This window comes from Mya arenaria, chromosome 3, assembly GCF_026914265.1.
Source record: "Mya arenaria isolate MELC-2E11 chromosome 3, ASM2691426v1".
Classification (NCBI taxonomy): Eukaryota; Metazoa; Mollusca; class Bivalvia; order Myida; family Myidae; genus Mya; species Mya arenaria.
In genome coordinates this window covers 22,685,989-22,704,322 of record NC_069124.1, presented here as the reverse complement: position 1 = coordinate 22,704,322, position 18,334 = coordinate 22,685,989, and the positions used below count along the sequence as shown (strand labels likewise).

Sequence of the window (18,334 nt, the reverse complement as noted above, 5' to 3'; positions counted from 1 at the left end):
ATGTTAACAAATTGTGGCCACTTACAAAACAAACCTTTCTGTCCATACCAATGACCACAGTATTCAATTCAAGTTGTACTAAATAGAAAAAACTATAGTCAAGTACTTTACCAAAGTAGATGTTAAAATGGTGGTGGAAGAATATTAATAAAACATGTGTATGGAATAGTATATATTCTGATTACCAAACAATATGTATATTATAACAATATAACATATTCACCAACCATGTGTAGATATGAATGTTAGAAATAAAAACACATGCATACTATTATGTTAATATTCACAATAAAATATTATAAAAGACAAATACACTACACACATTTGGTAAGGAAATCAGTAGGCTATTTTAATGACAAACACACGATTTATTGTAACTGAAAGTATGTTACAGATATAACATGCTGTTGATTGGCTTGATATTTAATTATGAAATGTTAACAGTATAAATCAAAATATACTAAAGTAGTACATAAGCAACGTGCCACAAACACATTTAAAAATACGAAAATATGAAGGTTTCAATCGAATCTCACATTTATAAGGTTATAATAATAAAGATTGCGATATTGAAATCTAATTTTTGCTTGAAATATATGTTTATGTTCATATCAATTAAAGGTGTACTTCTTAAACAGGAATTGCACAACAACAACCATTTGTTTTTCTTCAGCCAATTTGCTAATTAAAAAATACACACATTTAATGTAACGTTCCCCAGGCTACGGATATTTTGAGCTTCGTTGTGCATGAAAACAGTAGTGATTACAACAATGTAATGGAAAATTTACTAACATCAGTATTAGCATGCAATAATATATTTATCATTGCATATGCCCATTTGTTTGTTAGAAAAGATGTATGCATTTAATATCAATCGAGAAACAGACAGTCTGTAAGATCGTTCCAGGCCCGTATTTATTAACGTCTAGAGTCTGAGTCTCAAACATAAACTCAAACTTTAAATTATGTTAAATGTTGTTATTTAATGTCATAAATATACTTAATGCAATTATGTCTGGCGGAAAATGTGTAAATTCTTTTTCGAACATTGTATTTTTAACACATAGCAGGTTTACCATTATTTCTCTTTTGATAGAAAATATTACTATTCAGTGAAGTTTTAGTTTTGAGGGATGAGGGATGAATATTGAACTCAGACCATATAAATATATGTTCCGCTATTAGTCGCTCTCAAAGAAATAACTTAACAACATCAAGTTTGTAATACATTCAGTTTCCAAATAGACTTTTACGCGTTTTGTATTTATAAATTTACCAAGAGCTAAATTAAATTTGTTTTTTTTATAATAATTACCCATTAGAACTCTGGTATAACCAAAAGGAATATTTGCATACACGAAATTGGTATTCCACAGGTGAAAGTATTTGTTTGGAAACGAACACTACTCAGTCCGCTAAACATTTTTAAACACTCAATTAAATAAATAAAACACAGTAGTAATTCGATAAGAATAATGCACTCACTAAGTAGTACACTTATACAATGTGTAAGTAACAATAACAGAACTGACCAGCGACCAGCAATATAAATAGTAAACATATACTCAGTAAACGCGACCTTAGCATTACTTTCCCTGAGCCACACCTTTACTCAACATTTGTCCATTTTTATGTAGGAAAACAGGAGGCCAAACAAAGTAATCCAGCCGTTTGCCTGTCTTAGTATATGCCTTATACATTTCAGCGTTGAACGGTGAGTCATCTTCGATCTCCTCGAACTCAATGTGTACCGGCGGATCATGTAAACGTGCTAGCCAACATATTTTAGCACATTCCTCTACGTATGAGACTACCCCTGTCTCTCTAGGAAGCTCCATTTCTTCCAGAACAGCCTGAGAAATTGCCTTTAAGACAAAAAATTAAGTATATAAGCTAAATGTTTTAATAGCATATTAAGCAATTTAAAACTTCACCTAATATCAGTGAACATCTTTATTGTATAATATTAGACTGTTCCTAAATTGTATACAAAATAAGCAGACGTTGATGTTATTTAATTCGTATTTTCCCCAGATAATATGTCATTGTAGTTAAATGTAAGACGGTCGTGTTGACATTCTTGCATAATTCCAACAAACAGCAAGGCATAGCAATGTTATTACCTTGACAACTTGATTTTCCAGCTGTGTGTGAACGATTCTTCGGGTTTCACATATGGTCTGTTTCTGTCTGTTGGTCAGTGAATCGAAATCAAACTTCAAGAATATTACGTTTTCTTTATGTTCATCCTTCAAAAACATTAATACATGTAATTAATGAAGTACATTGAACAAATTTCAAACTTGACGTATTTCTTTATGTTATAGACAGTTGATTCAGTAACAATCGAATAGAGGTAATAAGATATATCAATGCATGCAAGGTATATGAATCGTTATGACTGGCTGTACTGATGGAATTTGTGTTCCTTATAAAGTCCAGTAGTGAGAAAAAACATATAGCATTTCTTGCTTCCTCTTGGTGGGTCATACGCATGCCTGATGTATACACCCTGTTTTAGTCGTGATGCATTTAATAAAGAAATACCTGTTTTGTCTGTTTTTCTTCTTTGGGCTCTACATCATGTTGAGATTTGTCGCCATTGCATTCGTTTCCTTCCGTCTTTACATTGAAGTCTGATTTAAACTGAAGAGAAAACAAGAAGTAAACAGTATTGCTAAGAAACCTAAAATTATTTTGTTGAAATGCTTACACATAGCTTGTAATACATTAAATTACAATCCATGAACTTCTCATTAATAATCACAGCAAAACAAGCTGTTATCAAAGATGTCATGTCAATGTTTTGAAAGAGATAACGACTTGGAAAGCCTATATTTTTGACAATGGAACTGTCCGAATGATGTACAGTATTACCTCTGCAGATTTATCATTCTGATAAGCTAGTTCAACATGAGAACGTTCTTTTTCAGCTATGTTGTCTATTTTCTTGCAATATGTATCATCTTCATACTCCTGTGTGTCTTTCTTTATGTCTGGCGCAGCCTGTAAGAAAGAATCTAATTACAAGTTTTGCTAAGCTGACTATGTTATCACTTAGATAATAATTTCATACGAGAGTGAAATTTATGAATGGAAAATTAATGTAATTTGTAATTAAACACTGCATGTCTAATCCTCGAACACATTGTGACGTATTTCATTTCTATACATATAACGTATGTATGTTTTTATGATATTTGTCAAATAAAAAAAAGAGTTTAATCTAAACACTGCATGTAAGCAATTATATGTATGACATATACAGATGTGACATACTATCATATATATATCTTTATATATATAGTACGCAATGACCTTCATTGATGAGTACATATTGATAACATTTGTTAATAAGTACTATTTAAGCTGTACAATTTTTAAACGATACCTTTCGCGCGGTTATGCCACAATGTTCATGCACTAGTTTTGATTAAATTACGTTATAAACATGTTAAAAATGTCAAATGTACTTCATCATTGTATTACCTCACTTGATCCATTTTCTGATTTAACATCTGGATTATACTCATTATTTTCATCTGAAAGGGCACTTTCTTTTTTCTTCTCAGCTTTGAAACGTCCAGTCTGGAAGATACATTAAACAAATCATTAATAAAAAATACAATACCTTAGTTAACACTTCATGCAACAACAAGTGTTCAGTTGAACATTATAAGTCAATGTATATATTTCATTTGAAGAATTAAACATAGTAATTGTACGTGATAGGCATCCCTAAAACATAATTTATTTACAATAACATTTGATGCTTTTTGGCACTCGTAACACTAAAATGCTATCATACATTCAAAGTTTAAAACCAAGCCAAATGTGTCTTAAAGTTATTTTTATATTTTAAACATATGTTAGAACTGTGTCAGATTTCCTATATACAAATGGCCAACGGTGTTGATATACTGCTCATCTACACTGTGAAAATGATTCTATTATTCATATCAATTTTGAAATAAGGTACTAATAATTGACATGATTTGTTAATGTTAACAATAGTATCGTATTCAATGACCTGTTTAAAGGAACCTGATTCCATTTTCCCTTCTATTTTGCCCCCTTTTCCTTCGTCTTTTTCTTCTCTTTCTCCTTTTTCTTCTGCTCCTTTTTCCTCCTTGTTTCCCTCTGCCGGTACATGTCCTGTACACTCAGATCCCGTCATTGATTCAGGTCTTATACATTCCTTATGATATAAAATATAAGATACACTTTTAAGACATTGTATTAAATCATAACCCATCAACTCCTCATTAATAATCACAGCAAAACAAGCTGTTATCAAAGATGTTATGTCAATGTTATGAAAGAGATAACCACTTGGAAAGCCTATATTTTTGACAATGGATCTGTCCGAATGATGTAAAGTACTACCTCTGCAGATTTATCATTCTGATAAGCTAGTTCAACATGAGAACGTTCTTTTTCAGCTATGTTGTCTATTTTCTTGCAATCAGTATCATCTTCCAACTCCTGTGCGTCTTTCTTTATGTCTGGTGCAGCCTGCAAGAAAGAATCTAATTACAAGTTTTGCTATGCTGACTATGTTATCACTCAGATAATAATTTTATCCGAGAGTGAAATTTATGAATGGTAAATTAAAGTAGTTTGTAATTAAACACTGCATGTCTAATCATCGAAGACATTGTGACATATTTAATTTTTATACCTATAACGTATACATATATATATGGTACGCAATGACCTTCATTGATGAGTAGAAAACATTTGTTACTAAGTACTGTTTAAGCTGTACAATTTTTAAACGATACCTTTCGTGCAGTTATTCGATCATGTTCATGCATTAGTTTTGATTAAATTACATTATTAGCATGTTAAAAAGTGAAATGAACTTCATCATTGTATTACCTCACTTGATCCATTTTCTGATTTAACATCTAGATTATACTCATTATTTTCATCTAAAATGTCACCTTCTATTTTCTTCTCAGCTTTGAAACGTCCAGTCTGGAAGATACATTAAACAAATCATTAATAAAAAATACAAAACGTTAGTTAACACATCATGCAACACCAAGTGTTCAGTTGAACATTATAAGTCAATGTATATGTTCAATGACCTGTTTAAAGGAACCTGATTCCATTTTCCCTTCTGTTTTGCCCCCTTTTCCTTCGTCTTTTTCTTCTTTTCCTCCTTCTTTTTCTTCCACTCCTTTTTCCTCCTTCTTTCCCTCTGCCGGTACATGTCCTGTACACTCAGATTCCGTCACTGATTCAGGGCTTATATATTTCTTATAATATAAAATATAATATACACTTTTAAGATATTGTATATTTTAAATACCAAACATATCACCGTCATTAAATAGCAAAATTATACATATAAATGTCGATTAAAAATGCGTACTTACCACATCAGTATCGTTTTTATATTTTATCATTTTGCACCGGCCCCCTATATCCTTAAATATCACATTACATATCAAACATGATTATGAACATCATATTTAGACTAACTATTAATTATTTTTGAAGACGTAAAATTTCTTTATAAACCTCAGTCTCTTTATTGTGCCACAGATATGTGTTGCATAGACCAACATTCCCAGTCATTTCTTCCTCTGATTCTTCTCGCAAAGGTAAAGTGGTTTCTATTTCCGATGGAGTATTGATACCGTTTTCCGATGATGAATCGGTATCATTTTCAGCTTCTTGCGTTCGTTCGGGTTTCAGTACTTTGCTTTTACTGGTAACTGTAAGATTTGTTAGGCTTTCTTTCACAGCAGCGTCATAATTCCAACAAACATCAAGGCAGTGCCCGTCGAGTTTCTGTATAATGTAAACGTGTTTTGAGATCTTTATATGTTATTAAGTTACCGTACGACTTCAACTTTATCGTCTATTTCTACTTTCACTGTTGCTTCTGCTGCTGCTGTAGTTGCTGTTGCTGCCGCTAAAATTAAGTCGTTAAAAGTCGACACATAGGTATGATAACAGTTAAATGTTGGTAAATAAAATACATTGAATTTTAAAGAAATATGTACGCTAAAAACAACTAAATAGCATATACATAATGTTACTTTATAGAGAAGAAATGTTTAGTTTCCAACAAATGGGCTAAGATGTTCAGCAACATTGACACGACGCTAAGATGTGAAGTCCAAAGTGCTTGATGAAGTCATTAGTATACTCATATTAAATAGCACAACATAACACAATATGACGTAAAATATTTTGCATAATTGTATAAATATACGAAGGATAAAAAACAATTATGAATCATTAACCATGAGTAAAATTAATTCACATTTGTCGACAAGGTCAGACTTAAAACTCTACTATTACTACTACGGCTGCTGCTACTGCAGCTACTTATAAATATAAAAAACTCATATTACCAAACATTGGTTTATAGTACTAGTACTTATATCAATATATCAGCTTGTAATTATACTGATAAAAATAACATGATTTGATACCTTAAAAACATCATACAATCGTTTAATTTTGTCCTCATCATCCTCTAAATCTATTTGTTCAAATGCATCTATCCACTGGTTGTCATAAAGCTCGCCAAACCTCTCTGCAAGCTTGGTTGGCCGATTTGGGTCACCTATATCTGCTATGTTCGGGTTTTGAAAAGCATTGTTTGCTCCGGCTATTTTGCTTAACCTGTAGAATAAGTGTGTCAACATATATGTTCATTTCAATACCTGACTTTTTTAGGACATATAAAACTAAAATGACATATCTTATCATAAAGATATTTCGAAGGTATGTATCATTTTGCTCCCTTATGATTACTGATTACTAAATACTGACTTGAGAGTCAAGCTACGTATTTGTTCCTTCGATTCATTGAGATCTTTTTGTTGAAAATGGTAATCATCATTCTTTCTGGAAAGATCTTGTTCGAGTTTTGACTTCAATGCTTCCATTTCTTTTAGATTTTCAACATGTCTGTCTTTGGACTGGACCAATTCATTGTATGTCGTTTTAAGGGAAGTTAAATTTTCCTTTGACTGTTTTTCTTTCTTTCGGAGATCCATTTCTCCTGATTTTGTTTCCTTCAGGTCTTTCTTTAGTTGTTTAGTGATGAAATTTGAAAGTGCGTTTATGAAAACAGAGCGCAAATTTATAATGTTCATAATGTACGGTTACACATAAGCATGCATAACTAGTTCGGAATTTAAATAAAAAATATATTGCGAGTTTGGAATAAAGCTTTAGTTCGTTCACATCGCTAAGATAAAGGCGTCATAACATTTATATTATTTAATTCTTCGTTCTGACTTTCTGATCTATTGACAAATGTTTGAAGGGATGTCGGATATGTTCACCATTTCCCCGACACCTCAGACGAAATAAAAACGTACGTTTCAATTATTTTCATTCACAATCTGATCAGAACACAAATGGTAGAAAGGATTATGTTTATGAGGAGTTGAAATAACTTTGTTTTATAAGGAGTTGAAATGACCTATGTTTATTAGGGGTTGAAACGACTAAGATTAAAAAGGGGTTAAAATGATTATGCTTTCTAGGGTGTTAAAATGATTAAGGTAAATTAGAGGTTAAATACTTTCTATTTACCAAAGGAGAGGGTTTGAAATGATTAAGAGTTGAAATGACATTAACCATTTGGAGGCAGTCATATATCCTCAAACATCAAAAAAGGTTATGTACTATAGTTACCATACCATAATATTGTGTTTCTTAATAACAGTCAACATATTTGCGTTAAATAAAAATGATTTTGCAATACGAATAAAAGTAAAGCACAATTGTGACATCTTGCAACTACAAAAAAGAAACATACCATTCAACAGACATACATTACAACACCACATTAATATAGATTTTGAAATTTAAAATAATCAATTTTAAAATCGTACATGATATTGCAAATTTTCAATCCGCTAACTTAAGACCAAAAAAGCATATTTCAAATACTTTTACGATAAACACAAACTATTATATATATAATAAGGTGTGATCTGTTCATACGCAAACTATTTTGAATCGATGTTTTTGTTTACTTTAACGCCTCACTTCTATTTCTGTTCATACAAATTCAGACTTAGTTCAGTAATATAAAAAATACAAACACATCTAAATTCTTCAAAAGACAAAAAGACCTACTATTACAGAAACGAACCTGATTTTTATATGAATGAATTTAAGTCTTAATAAATCGGATTCAGTTGTATTAACTTTAATCGTCAATATTTCACGTTTCACATTCAGGTACGCCTCATTAAATAGTCTGCAACAAGTACATAAAAATAGTCAAATGTAGGTATGAAATTTCATCAAGAGATATTCAGTAAGTTTTCAAATATTCAGTAAGTTTTCAATAGTGTATTTTTAAGAAAAACCGTCGTTTTGCAGTATATGATAATGTAAGGTAAACAACGTCTGTTGACTATTTCTAGACATTAAATTCTTACATTTCTTTCTCCATTCTAATCGTCTGGTCTCGCTCTCTTACATCTTGTTTCAAAGTGTTTATGCTGGAAAATCGAATTAAAGTTCTAAAATATAAGAGCAACATTTTAACAGCACTCGTAATATTGAGCCTAACTAATTTGTTACACATTAGCTGTTAAAGACATCTTATATTATTTATGATTCAGTAAAATAAATGTACTTCACAAACATTTCTGACAGAGATTTATTCTTCCTATCACTCACTCGTGCGGCTTCTTCCATTTGACGTATTCTAAATATTACATTAAAATTATTAGTCATAATTAATATGAAAAGATTAAGCAGTGATGTCTGAAGACAATCGTTTCTTAACAGCTAAGATACGCGTTGTATTAGTCACCATTTAATCGAGGCATATACTTATTAACGGGACTCAAGTGAATCCCGTTACTTTATTTTGATTATCTTTATATTTAATTAATCAGGATAAAACAATTATGTCGAGCTTTTCAATATCACATGTTTTTTTAAAGGTATTTTTGCGTATCCAACATTAGAAAATATATATATTCATCTCCGGGCTTTAGTGTCCGGGAATGTAGCGTAAACGTTAGTCTCCCTTCGATTGTAATGCTCAATATAGTATTGTGTATACATCAACAAACTGTGTTTACAAACAATGAGAGCAAAAACGTTCATAATATACAACATAAAAAACCTCAAAAGCCAATTAATTGTAATTTCTACCTTCAATAGATAACCCACACACGATTAAAACAATATCCTCAAGGAAATATACCTGTTATTAAGGTTCGAAATCGTTCTTGTCTTGTCTTCGATTTCGCTCTTTTGCCTGTAAAAGAAATATTTAACGGGCTCCGACGTCATAGCATTTCCCAACAGTTTACCGGGCCCAGTTAAAGACAAGGCTTTGCCAATGTCACTCAACCATTTACAAGTTGAAACAACTTATGAAATGTAGTAAAAGAGCAAAGCTATTAAAAGTCTCCCATTTTTGGTAAACAACTTTAATTTACACAACTATTTCCTGGGTACATCCAATAAAAAATGATGATTCATGTATTATATTGAAATCGAATCGATTTGGAATTAGATGCTTTCTTACTTTTCGTTTACCTCCTTATCTTCTTCAGATTTCCTGAAACGAAAGTAAAAATTAATGGCATGTAGTTGTGCTTATTATTATTATATTATGTATTCTGTCTTGTGACTTTGACTTTTGAGTTCTGAATTACTTGTGACTTCGACTTTTGAGTTCTGAATTACAATATGCCTATCATAATGTGAATACTCATGGACAGATGTCTACTGTTTAATGACATTAATCTAAAATAAATATTTATATATGTTTCGAAACATTTGTGTTTGTTTCTACAATGGATCTTTCGAGTAGGCTCTACGTAATGAAGACTTACAAAACAATATTTATATAAGATTGTTCCTATTGCGGTTACGTGCAAACATAATTGGAGAGCTGCTCTTACCAATTTAGACTTGATAATCATTAAGGATGCATATATAAGCTGTTAAAGCCACAATCGCACATATAGACTGTTTGGACTAAAACAATCTTGGAACGAGCCAATTGTGTGTATTTATTTGGAAACCAGTGATACAAGAGTGTTAACAATATATTGTTTGCAGGTTTTCATATTGATTTATATCATTTCATTCATATTCTTTGCATTCTTTAATTTAGGATTTCTACGTAAAGCGTAAATAACGCTTCGAAAAAATGAGATTGTCGGCAACTTCCTAAGACGATGAGACATGTTCAATTGTGCGTTATCTTATATTACTGTATTCAGAACATCGATGCCAAAATCGGCTAATTCTGAGATTGAAAATGTTAAACGGTCAATTTGTGAGAGAGCAGTTTTAACAATCTTGAATCGAAGACACAATGGGAACCGTTACATATTTTATTTTTACATTTTACGAGATATAGCCCATGAATCGATGCATGTGTTGTTAAATATATGTAATTTAAAAGTATCAGTATACTATTCACATTATTATAATATTATTATTTAGTTTAATATCAGTACATCGATTTGAGAAACAAATAACAAGTTCTCTTTTGGTCTATTTCAACGAAAAAGGACAATTAATTTAGTACAAGGCGTCGAAAATGGTATAAAATGTACAAGAATTAATCGTGTATCCCGATATTTTATCCTACAAGAGTGCATGTTGTTAAAATGATCCTAAATACATTGTGAAATTTATTAAACATTGCTACCAAACAAACTGCAAAACATTGAACGATTTGATACCCATATGTTTCTATTATTCTTCTTACCTTAAAAATGCGATCCTAGCTGATATATATATATATTAAAATCGTGATTGTTCTTCCCCTTTTCTTCGGATAGTTTTTGCTTGGTTTCATATAAACTGAAATGACGTACGAAACAGCATGACTAAGTATGGATAGTGTTTTGGTTATGTAAAGCAATAAAGATCTTTTCAAATTGACCTGTTTCAAACTCACAATCATATCGTTTCGCTTAGCAGACGGGTTCTGTGGCTTAATGTTTTGTTTACAACACAAATTCATTGGCCAACTGCTAGAGCAATCCGCGACTAGAAAGTTGTGTTAATTTTGAAGCATGTACACCTTTATATCCTAATTACAATCGTAAACGTTAGACAGATAAAATCATATATAACAAAAATAGTTAAATAACACAACTATCATTCACACTTCGTGTGATTGTTTTTATAGAGCAATAATTTGTATGTAAATGTATTATATTTAACAAGGTTGTAAGTTCAAAATCTTTTAAATAAAGCTCCTCGAAGTAAACTTAATTCAAACACAGCATATATTTACCTTTTCATTATTTACGCAATTAAGCTACATATGAAACCTTTAATTACCATTGGTTTAGCTCTCTGTTTTTTTTTAGTTGTTCTATTTTTGTTGTGAGCTGGATATTTCTGAAATAAAAATACAATCAAAATTACAGCAACAAGCCAAGTAGCCTACACATTAACGAAGGCCCTGTAATCGTGTTATCTATAGCTGATATACAATAGAATTATATATTATAATGTTAAACCTTACATCGGTAAACATATATTTTTTCTTGATATAAAATCAGAACAATAATATCTATTATTTCGTATTAAATAGGTTATTTTGACAACTTTTGACAATTTATACAAACCACGCGTAGTGCACCTGATATCACAAAGAGACAGATATCAATTTACGTTTTAAAAACTGATCCATGTGCTGGTCTTATACATACAAATCAAATGACTGTTCCGTTTGGAACTAATTTTGGGAACATACACATTCTTGCGATTTATCTTTGTGGCTTTCAAACATTAAACACTTGCCATGCACACGAAATACCAACTGATATGGAATTTCTGCAAAGTACCACTTGCATTCTACTTTAAACATAATATATTAAGTACAGCTAACCACTTTTGAATACGCAACAGTTCATAGTCGAGTTACTAATCGTCCTAGACCTTACTGCTGTTTGATGACTTAGATTTTTTTCAAGATATTTATTATAATCCATTGGCTTATCATTTAAGAAACTATTGCTTATACGACATAACATTACTCAGATCGTAATAATTCACTTATTTAAACCTGATACTCACCAATGATGAATGTATCAGCTTTTAAAGCCACAGTCTCTCAGACTGACCGTTTTGTCTTAAATAATCTTGAAATGAGCCAAATTGTGTGTAAATATCTTCAAATTAGTCATATAAGAGAGTTGACAAATAAGCAGGAATATATTCATTAAATTATCATTTCGTTTAGATTCAATTCGTTTTAATTGATATTAAACTTAAGCGTTTATAGTGCTTAAGGGAAATTGAGAAAAGTTTGTTTTTTAATGTTTGGGGTTGAAATGGCTTTAGTTAATGGCCAAATGTTGAAATGACTTAGATTTAATAGAGGTGACAACGATTACTCGTTAGGGTTAAATCCTTTTAATTTACAAATGGACAGGGATGGAAATGATTAATGATTGAATATCATATACCGTTTGGAGACGTTCATATATCCTAAAAACTCAAGTATTTACAAATTAAATCCATACCAGTTTGGTATCAATTAAAAGGATATGTCATGCTGTTTTTATATGTTTCATAATTTAAGGAATAAAAAACAACAACATCACATTGATAAAGTTGACATTATCCATATAAAAAATTGCTTATTTTCAATCTTCTTAGGCCAAACACGCATATTTAAAGTACTTTTCCAATATTAATTTTAGATATCCATTTCCCACTATTGTAGATCGAATTCTGCAATTTATTATTAGTTTTCGAAATGCGTAGGGTACAAAAATGTTTTTAAGGATGATGTTTTTTTTTTTGCGTTGAAACAATAATAAGGATTGATATGTGCATATGTATACATTTATGACTCGAAGTTTTATATAGTTTAACACCTCACAAGACTCTATTTCTGCTCATACAAATTCTGACTTAGTTCAGTAATATAAAAATACACGTCTTAAGACAAAAATACCTATTATTACAGGAAAGAACAAGATTTTTATATGAATTAATTTAGGTCTTGATAAATCGGATTCAGATGTGCTAACTCTAAAAGTAAATAGTTCACGTTTCACATCGAGGTACGCCTCATTAAATAATATGCAACTAGTACACAAAAATAGTCAAATGTAGGTATAAAATTTCATGAGCTATTCAGTAAGTTGAAAATAGTGTAGATCTTTGAGTAAACTCTCATTTTGCAGTATATGATTAGATAAGGTAAATGAAGTCTGATGAGTATTTCTAGACAACAAAATCTTACCTTTCTTTCTCCTTTCTAATCGTCTGGTCTCGCTCTCTTACATCTTGTTCCAACTTGTTTATGCTAAAACATAATCGAATTAAAATTTGGACATATAAGACCACTTTTATCAGCTGTCGTAATATTGAGCCTAACTAATTTGTTGTTACAGATATCTGACTATATTTCGATTCAATTTATTAAATATACTTCACAAACATGTCTGTCAGGGATTTATTCTTCATATAACTCATTTGTTCGGTTTCTTCGGTTTGACGTATTCTAAATATTACATTCATATTATTAGTTATAATTGATATGAAAGAATAAGCAGTGATGTCTGACGACAATCGTTTCTTAATAGCTAAGATACGCGTTGTATAGTCACCATTTAATCGAAGCATATACTTATAACGGCACTCAAGTGCATCCCGTAACTTTATTTGATCATCTTGATATTGATCAAATCAGGATAAAACCATTATTTCGAGCTTTTCAATATTACATGTTAAAGGTATATTGTTTGCCTATCCAACTTCAGAAAATAAACAAATCTTTAATGCGATTTACTTATTCTTCATATCCGGGCTTAAAAGTCCGGGAATGTAGCGTTGACGTTAGTCTCTTCGATTGCAATGCTCAATTATTATATAGACTTAGTGTCTACATCAATATATTGTGTTAACAAACGATGAGAGCAAACGTTTATAATATACAACAAAATAAGAACCCAAAAGCCATAAATTGTAATTTCTACCTTCAATAGATAACCCACACACGATTAAACAATAACCTAAAGAAAATATACCTTTCATTAAGGTTCGAAATCGTTCGTGTCTTGTCTTCGATATCGCTCTTATGCCTGTAAAAGAAATATTTAACGGGCTCCGACGTTATAGTCATTCCCAACAATTTAGAGGGCCCAGCTAAAGACGCAGCTTAAAGTGCCAATATCACTCAACCATTTGCAAGTTCAAAAATCTTATCAAATATAGTAAAAAAGCAAAACTATAGCTTCCTAAACAAATGAGACATGTTTAATTGTGAGTTATATTATTACTGTTATTAGTCACCATTTAGTCGAAGCATATACTTTTAACGGCACTCAAGTGCATCCCGTAACTTATTTGATCATCTTGATATTGATCAAATCAGGATAAAACCATTATTTCGAGCTTTTCATTATTACATGTTAAAGGTATATTGTTTGCCTATCCAACTTTCGAAAATAAACAAATCTTTAATGCGATTTACTTATATCTTCATATCCGGGCTTAAAAGTCCGGGAATGTAGCGTTAACGTTAGTCTCCCTTCGATTGCAATGCTCAATTATTATATAGACTTATGTCTACATCAATATATTGTGTTAACAAACGATGGGAGCAATAACGTTTATAATATACAACAAAAAGAACCCCAAAAGCCATAAATTGTAATTTCTACCTTCAATAGATAACCCACACACGATTAAACAATAACCTAAAGAAAATATACCTTTCATTAAGGTTCGAAATCGTTCGTGTCTTGTCTTCGATATCGCTCTTATGCCTGTAAAAGAAATATTTAACGGGCTCCGACGTTATAGTCATTCCAAACAATTTAGAGGGTTCAGGTAAAGACGCGGCTTGAAGTGTCAATGTCAATAATAATAATAAAAATAAAATAAAAATTTCGGGAACAAGCCAAGTATCCTAAAAATTAACGAAGTCCCTGTAACCGTATTATCTATAGCTGATATACAATAGAACTATACATTATAATGTTAAACCTTACGTCGGTAAACACATTTCATTTTTTTCTTGATATAAAATCAGAAAAAAAAAATATTATTTCATATTAAATAAAGGCTTTTGTTTTATGTCGTTTTGACAACTTTTGACAGTTTATACAAATCACGCGTAGTGAACCTGATATCACAAAGAGACAGATATCAATTTACGTTTTAAAAACTGATTCTTGTGTTTATTTATACATACAAATCAAATGATTGTTCCGTTTGGAACTATTTTTAGGAACATACACCTTTTTCTTGCGATTTATCCCTGTGCCTACAAAACTTTATACACATGTCATACACACGAAATACCAACTGATATGGAAATTGTGCAAAGTACACTTGCATTCTACTTTAAACATAATATATCAAGTACAGCTAACCACTTTATAACACGCAATAGCTCACAGTCGAGTTGCTTATCGTCCTAGACCTTACTGTCGTTTTATGACTTAGACGTTTTTTCAAGATTTTTACTTTAATCCATTTGCTAATAATTTAAAAAAAACTAAAGCTTTTACGACATAACATTACTCATGATCTTAATACGGGCCCTAAACCGAGCGAAGCCCCTATTATGGCTTCTTGTACGCGCATATACACTTTAATAACATTTTCTTTCAAAAGTGCACTACTATGAGCCTGAAAAAAAGACGTAAAGGTGATGGAACCAGTATTTTTCTGTTCATAAACCATATTAAGTGCGTGCATGCTGGACACCAAAATTTCATCAGAGCGTGACGACACCGAAAGAAAGCAGTCTTATGAAAATTGAAACTATGAGATGCGAAAAAGCGCCCCACTAGTTATCAAAATAGTTCAAAGTATGCCTATAAACAATTATATAAATATAAATTTTGTTTTTACTTGTTTATTAAAGATATTCATGCGCATTGTTTACCATATTCTAAACGAAGGTCATAATTCTGACAGTTCATTCACCAGTAGTTGTCATTATAGGTTTTACAATATCGATTACTATTTAAATGTTTGACAATTGCTGATCGGATAGAATTTGCGTAAAATTATTCCTGTTGGATAACCGATTTAATTACGAATATGGATTACACCGATACACATAGCAGAGCTTGTCACGTACATGTAACAGGTATGATTATTTTGTAAAAAAAACCTTTTCAATAAATCATAAAATGAAAAAATCAATTTCATAAACTTATGACATGCGGTTAACCTGTTCAGAAACAGCTATGGTGAGTGAGATATTGCAACTGAAGACGGATGGGGTGTCTGTGAGCAACAACATGGCTGAGTTTGATGTTTTGACTAAGATCAAAGGCTGGGAACACCTTTCAATTATCAATACGCTGGTTGAGAGATTGAAACTAAAAAGATATACAGGCGTATACCCTCCTGCAAAGCGAAACCCTCGAAGCCACCCCTGGCGGAGTGTGAGACTAAGAGACTGTAAAGATAAGAAAGTGGACGCGGAAGGTGTGTGATTGATAGGTAACCCCTTCTGCCAAGCGGTACCCGGCGACGACCCCATGGCGGAGTGCGAGACTATGATTGAAAAGATAAATGGACGGTTGCGGACGGACACCATGGCTTTGTGAGTGATCGTAATTGTAAAGATTAAGAAAGCGGATGGGGAGGGTGCGGTAGAGGTAACCCCTCCTGCCAAGCGGAACCCTGGCGGAGACCCCCTGGCGGAGTGCGATACTATGATTGAAAAGATAAATGGACAGTTGCGGACCGACAGCATGGCTTTGTGAGTGATCGTGACTGTAAAGATAAAGAAAGTTGACGGGGAGGATGCGGTACGGGTAACCCTCCTGCCAAGCTGAACCCTGGTGGCGCCCAGGCTGAGTGCGAGATTATGTTTATGTCTGAAAAGAAAAATGGACGGTTGCGGTCTGTCACCGTGGCTTTGTGAGTGATTGTGACTGTAAAGATTAAGAAGTTGGACGGGGAGGTGCGGGAGGGGTATGCCCTCCTGCCAAGCAAAACCCTGGCAGCGTCCCCTCCTGGCGGAGTGCGAGATTATGACTGAAAAGATAAAAGGACGGTTGCGTCGGACACCATGGCTTTGTGAGTGATCGTGACCGTTGCTGTGGGCCACAGATCGTGTTTAATATTGTAGCTTAATAGTCTGTCTAGATTAGTGGAGAAAGTGACCCATCAAGCCAAACACCACCATCGCTGAGTGAGAGTTGCGGTAACCTTTCCATGAAACATCTAAATTGAAAATGGAGGTGCAACTCTTTAATATATACAACTGCACCTCTTTATTTAGACCGTCATGCCTTTTCTAAGACCTACACCTTAAACAATTAGGTGCAACTCCATTTTACAACTTACATCACCATTTAGTAACTTTTCACCAAAGTGGTTTGTCAAGCTGTACTTGCTTGCTCACACTCAATCGCAAGTTTGTTATAATAGCTATTGTGTTAAAATTCCTGCTTGTTATTAGGTAAAAAAATCTAGATGAGATCCCTCAGCCCCATTGCCGTCTATAAGAAGTTTATGTCGTTGACGGTAAAGACTGTAAAGATCATCTGCCATTCACTCAAATCTGCGTGCGATAAGACCCCAGCTCTCCATAAATCTTAAGCGTAACTGACTTAAATAGATTGAACCTGTTTTAAATAAAATATTTCCATAAATTGGGCAAAGAAACATAAAACAAAATAAAGAGGTCATGCACATACAGTGTACTAATGCTCAAAACCAATTTGTTTGGTCATAAATAGTTTGTGTTACTATAGTTTAGGACAATCCGATTTCAGTGTAAATCACTTGTAAACGGGATATGTCAGATTAGCACAAATTTCAAACTTTTTTCTGTATTTCCCAATGCATCCATGCTACCTGGTTTTTGACATTACGTTGTGGACTAATTTACAGCAATGCTGGTATTGTCATGATGCTACGTTTAACTGGAGGCAATTAGTTTGGAAACAAACCGGATTGTGCTCCGATTGGATTAGTGTGATGTCAGTTAACCATTGATATCGAGGTTACAAATATCAGCTATTTTCAAGCATATAAGCTCATTGATATACTGTTTGTCTCTCGTCTCCAAGTAAGAAAGAATTCTAAGTATGTCTGGTTTCGATGCTTTCAAAATACATCTGGGTACCCAATTAGTAAAGATTAAAAAGGTCGAGTTGTTAAAAAGGTATTGCAAAATGTCCAAAATACTATATATTAAATAATTTTTGTCATAAAAATCTTTGAATTAATGAATTTTCTGCCCATTTATCACATTAATGCCCAGTCAATTGTAACCACCGACCCCCCAGGTCCGGGGATATACCGGGAATAGCCGGGAAAAAAGGGCCGTGTTTTACCTCAAGTGGCCCCGCAGTGCCGGTGGTTTTGTCTTTGC

The 18,334-nt window shown here is 32.4% G+C and overlaps 1 protein-coding gene across 1 annotated transcript in view; it reads right to left on the bottom strand.

The window, feature by feature from the left end:
• Positions 1–14,067, bottom strand: part of LOC128229407 (uncharacterized) — a 35,123-nt gene extending 21,056 nt beyond the window's left edge. Inside the window, exon 1 of the mRNA XM_052941319.1 lies at positions 14,016–14,067. The gene's annotated coding sequence lies outside the window, so the exon portion shown is untranslated. The remainder of the gene's footprint in view (positions 1–14,015) is intronic.
• Between the last annotated feature and the right edge of the window lie 4,267 nt (positions 14,068–18,334).